We start from the raw sequence: 6201 nt of genomic DNA, 5'->3' as shown, positions 1-6201 counted from the left end.
CGGTACCCCAAAAAGGTTAAGAAACACTGATGCCACAGTGATATAATTATGTAGTTATCAATACCACATCGATCCAAGAAATACATTTATAATTACAAAAAAATCACTCATCATTCTCTATTAAAGAAGAAAACCGTGGTTTTAAAGAGGGACTAGATAAACCACTAAAGCAAGCATTGATCCGTACACCTCTGCCTTGATGACGTTAAGATGGGATCCAGGCATACTGATTCCATGGAGCTTATTCTCTGGCAGCAAATTTTCCCTTCTATTAGTAGCTCGTTTTGCCTTCATTCTTTTTTTTTTTAATAAAAATATTTTTTAAGGTGCTTACAAGTGAGACAAATTTCTCAGATCTAATGTTTTTTCAAGTTTAAATGTTCTGATAAACAAAAAGTTAATAAAAGTGAATTCTCATTGGGGGAGGGTATAGCTCAGTGGTAGAGCACATGCTTAGGTTAGCATGGACGAGGTCCTGGGTTCGATCCCCAGTACCTCCATTAAATAAATAAATAAAATTAATTACCTCCCACCACCAAAAAAACCCCCAAAAACTAAAAGTGAATTGTCCTTTCTCCCATCTAACTACCAGAAGGCATGATTGTTTGGGTCTCACCAGTTATCACAAAGATATTACACTGCAGATACTATAAACAGATAGATAATATATATACATAGGTAAACACCAAGTTCATACTGTATACCACAGGGAACTACATTCAATATATTGTAGTAACTTATGGTGAAAAAGAATATGAAAATATGTATGTTCATGTATGACTGAAATATTATGCTGTACACCAGAAATTGACACATATTGTAAACTGAGTATACTTCACTAAATATATATATAAAAAAAATCTCAAAAAACAAAAAACAAATGGGACCTAATTAAACTTATAAGCTTTTTACACAGCAAAGGAAATCAATGACAAGATGAAAAGACAACCTACTGAATGGGAGAAAATATTTGCAAATGATACAACACGTAAGTGGTTAATATCCAAAATACATAATCAGCTCATACAACTCAATGTGAAAAAAACAACTTGATTAAAAAATGGGCAGAAGACTTGAACAGACATTTTTCCAAATACATACAAATGGCCAAACAGGCACATGAAAGACACTGAACATCTTTAATCAGAGAAACACAAATTTAAAACCACAATGACATATCACTTTGTACCTGTCAGAATGGCTGCCATCAAAAAGAACACAAATAACAAATGTTGGCGAGAATGTGGAGAAAAGAGGACCCTCATACATTGTTGGTGGGAATGCAAATTGGTGCAGCCACTATGGAAAACAGTATGGAGGTTTCTCAAAAACTAAAAACAGAACTACCATATGACCCAGCAATTCTACTCATACACCTCTCCCTGCCCCCCAAGAAAAATCCCAAAACACTAATTCTGAAAGAAACAACCACTCCAATGTTCATAGCAACATTATTCACAATAGCTAAGTTGTGGAAGCAACCTAAGTGTCCAAGAACAGATGAATGGATAAAGATGTGGTGTATATGTATATATACATACACACACACACACACACACATACATACACACAATGGAATACTATTCAACCACAAAAAACAACATTTTGCCATTTTCAACAACATGGATGGACTTGAGAGCACTATGCTAAGTCAAACAGGTCAGGCAAGAAAGACAAATACTGAATGGTATTACTTATAAATGGGCTCTAAAAAAATAAAACTAGTGAATATAACAAAAAAGAAAGAGACTCAGATATAGAGAACAAACTAGTGGTTACCAGCAGGGAGAAAGAGGGAGGGAAGGTCAAAATATGGCTAGGGGATTAAGAGGTACAAAATACTATGTATAAAATAAATATGCTACAAGGATATATTGTACAGGACAAGGGAATATAGCCAACATTTCATAGCAATTATAAGTGGAGTATAACAATTATATGTAAAATAAAATAAAAATTGTGAATTACTGTGTTGTATACCTGAAACATACTGTTCATCAACTATACCTCAATAAAAAAACTAAACAAAGTAATAAATAACTTTTAAGTATATTATTCTAAGAAATAAAAATACAATGAATACTATTGAATTATTAAAAGTTACAATCAATGCAAAGATCAATAAACATGTACATCTCTTAGGATTTGTCATAAGCAGTCGCTGCAAATCCACATCTCAATCTCAAGTGCCTGCTCTGTTATCAGACAATCCTTCAAACCCAGTAATACAATCTGTTAATCTTATAAAAATTTCACTTTTCCATGTTTCCCTCATGAACTCATTTCCCTTCTTACCAAGTTTACATCCCACAATCAAACTTTCTAGTCTGGCATATACCCCACATCTCTTCCATCCTTTGTTGTATTCTCTGCCTCCACCAGAGCATCCGTTTGGGTAGGAGAAAAACATATTGCCATAATCACCACTCTCATTAATTTATTAAATCACCATTCTCATCTTTTCTCCATGGCCACTGACTTCAAGAGGGCCCTTGGTGCTCTCTAGCAACAATACTACACATTCCTTCTTAGTCTATTCAGACTTCTACTCTTAGAAAAATTTTGTTTTCTCTTCTTTCTTCAAACTTCTAACTTACTCTCCCATCTTCACTACCAGTACCTGTGATTTCTTGGTCATAAAATTCTAATGGAGAGAAAAGATCTTTTCCAGCTCCATCACCACACCTGAACATCTACCACCATCAAGCATTGCTGTACTTAACCCTGTAACTATGGATGGTCTGTGCTCTCTTGTAAAGCCACATTCTCCACCTGCACATCAAATTCCATTTTATCTTCCCTCATAAATAACTCTCTGAACTTGGTCATTCTCTATGGCATATATAACACACTGAGATTTCGCTCACTGTTTAAAAAAAAAATCTCTTGACCCCACATTCTTCTGTAGCCACTGGTTTTTCTTTTCTTTTCTTTTTAATAGCACAACTCTAGGTGGTAGTCTATCTTCTGTTTCCAGTTCCTCTCTATTTTTTCCCTTAGACCCATTCAAATCAACTTCAGCCCAAACCCCACTCCCATCATGGTCACTACTGATTTTCAATAGTCAGTAATGGTTCCCATCTTATTCAGCCTATAAGCAGCATTTGCCCCAGTTAATGTCCCTCCCCTTGTTTGAAACATATCCTGCATTTCCTGGACAAAATTCACTCCTGGTCCTTCCCCACCCTACACCAACCATACTCCCTTCCTCTCTTCTGTTGTTCGTTTCTGTTCTTCTGACCTCATAATGTTTGCAAACTCCAGGGCTCTAGCATTGTTCCTCTTATTTTTTATCTATTCTCACTCTTAATGAGTCTAAGTACCATATATTTAAATGACACTTGTAGCTTCAGCCCACATTCTAGTCTGAACCTCAGGCTCCAACATAAATCTCAAGTTGAACAATAAAAGGAACTCACAATTTTCTCTCCAAACATGCTTCACCTGCAGTTTTCCCCATCTTAGCATGGAAAAGGGCAACTCTATTTTTCAGTTTTTCAGGAGAAAAACATGGGAATCACCCTTGACTCCCTGTTTTCTCTAAGAAACCATGTGAATTCTATAAGAACATCTTGCCTGTCCTAGCTTCAAAGCCCACCAACCTCACTATCTTCCTGCTAAAACATGGTCCAAGACACCATAATCACTGACCTGGATTACTGCGATAACCTTCTCATTTTTCTTCCTGCTTTTTGCCTTAGCCACCTTCAGTTAGTTCTCCGTCACATTCGCATGGTCCTGTTACAATGTAAGGCAGTAGAATACAATTAGAATACAACTTGTCAGTCTCATTTAGAATAAAAGCAAGATCTCTCATCATAAACTGTGCGTCTTACGTGGTGACCTCTCCGTCCACCTGACACTGACCTTGCTGTTTCTCGTACGCTAGGCATGTTCTCAGAGCCTGTAACTACAACTCTTTGTTTCTCCTTCGCAGATGCTCTTCCCTCAGGATTCCTTCTAACACCTGTACCAGCTCCAAGCCATGACTTGAAGGTCACCTTCTCAGGGATGCCTTTCCTAATCAACCTATTTAAAATTCACCCTCCCATTACCTTCACACTTCCTTGGCCCTTTCTTGTTTCAATTTTCTCCATACCTCATATTACCTTTAACAGAGTGTTTCTATTATTTTATTTTCTCTCTCCTCCCATGACAATATGAGCTCCACCAGGGCAGAGGTTTCTCTTATTTTCTCTCCCCTAAAAAATTTCCTGACATGATAGGTTTTCAGCAAGCTTTCACTCTTACTGTTATAATTTTTGTCCTGATATACTCAATTACTTGTGAAAATACTCTAGCATATGTTATGGAGAGAAGAGAAAAGTCAATTTTAACCTCTGTATGAATCAGAAAGCTAATGGAAATCTTTGACAGCATAACAGTACTTAGTTTCTAACGCGTCCCTGATTTCTCCAGAGAAATGGTAAATCTGCCCCATTAAAAAAATGTGCAACTTAATTTTAATTCAAAAACAATTAAAAGGTGTAGGGTAGAGTGTAGTGCTCAGCATGCACGGGGTCCTGGGTTCAATTCCTGTTACCTTCATTAAAACAAAACAAAATAAATGAACATAATAACCCCCCCCAAAAAACAGTTAAAAGTTTCTTAATCTCTGCAAACAAAATATTAACATGGGGCTTCATGTATCTACTGTATAGAATGGAATGGATAGACGACGACAGGGTTTAAATTAGACAGCTGAACATACATTCAATTCTTAAAAATATTACATCATGAAATGTATCTATAAAAGTATGTTTATAATAGCTAAAAAGTAGACAATGCCTACCTACCCACCATGAAGCTTAAGAAACAAGAGTATTCCAATATCTGAAGTCTCTATGTGCCCCTCCCCAATTACTTCCCTTCCCTAAGAAGTAAATGCTTAAAGTTGTGTTAATTATACTTTGCTATATAGTGTTGTCACATGTAAGATGTACATTAATGGAATCATACTATAAGTTCTCTTCTGTAACTTTTGTATGTTCAGTGTTATGCTCCTGAGACATACCAATGTGGATTTGCTTTATTCTAATTCATTCAAAGTGATGATTTTATGAATGGTCTTGTTCGTGACTTTAGGCCCGTAAATTCGTAGTTCATTAGACATGATTTTCTTTTCAAAGAGGTTATACCACTCTATACTCCTGTGAGCCAAGTACAGTGCTATCCTTTCCTTACTTACATAGCTTTCATATCTCTTTGGGTACATTCATGGATTCTCTGCTCTGTCCTTTCTGTATCAATCACCAATGCAATACTACCATATTAGTATAGCTTTAAAATATCTGTTAGAGAATCTCCCTGTAATATATACATATTATTTTCAGTAATGAATTCGTATTTTTGGCCCATTTTACCTTCTATATATATTTTAGAATAAAACTTGATTTTGAAGAAAACTCCATTTAAAAGTATAACCTTTCACAATCCCCTTCCCACTACTTCTGATCATTTACTTGCCTCTACTTTTTGTTCATAGTCAAGTATTACCTTCTAAGACACTATATGGTGTAATTATTCATATGCCTATTGTTATTTTATCTCCCTCTCACCCATCCATCTCCTACGCAGCTATAAACTCAAAATTGGTAGGGTCATTTTTGGATCTGTTCATTGGTACATCTCAAGTACCTAAAACAGATTAAGCTTCAGTAAAGAAAAGTAGCCAGTAAATATTAGCTGAGTGAATGGATTTAACTTGAATGTATGGCTCATCCAGGGAAAGCTGACATCTTTAGAACATTAATTTTTCGGATCCATGAGCATGATGGCTCTGTCTATAAAGATTTTCTCTAAAATATTTTAATAAAGCTCTGTAAGTTTTGTACATAAAGTTTTCCACACATCATTATTAGATTGATTCTTGTGAACCTTACATACTTGTTGTTGACACTATTGCTAAGTATTTGATGCTATTTTTGTCTATTTATTCTATTAAATGTAAATGTAATTCTATTTATATCAATATTTTACAATAAAAGAAGTTGTGGTATATTTATACAATGGAATACTAGTCAGCCATAAAAATAATAAAATAACGCCATTTGCAGAAATATGGATGGACCTGGAGATTGTCATTTGAAGTGAAGTAAGCCAGAAAGAGAAAGAAAAATACTATATATCATTTATATTTGAAATCTAAAAAAAAAAAAAAGAACATATTTACAAAACAGAAAGATTCACATACATAGAAAA

At 35.1% G+C, this 6201-nt stretch overlaps 1 non-coding gene across 1 annotated transcript; it reads left to right on the top strand.

The window, feature by feature from the left end:
• The first annotated feature begins 422 nt into the window (after positions 1-422).
• On the top strand, positions 423-500 carry TRNAP-AGG (transfer RNA proline (anticodon AGG)). The gene has a single exon. It is a non-coding gene; the product is annotated as a tRNA-Pro (tRNA).
• The last annotated feature ends 5701 nt before the right edge of the window (positions 501-6201 follow it).

Source organism: Vicugna pacos, chromosome 7, assembly GCF_048564905.1.
Source record: "Vicugna pacos chromosome 7, VicPac4, whole genome shotgun sequence".
In the NCBI taxonomy this organism is placed as follows: domain Eukaryota; kingdom Metazoa; phylum Chordata; class Mammalia; order Artiodactyla; family Camelidae; genus Vicugna; species Vicugna pacos.
The sequence above is the reverse complement of the archived record's forward strand: the minus strand, read 5'-3'. Positions and strand labels throughout refer to the sequence as shown.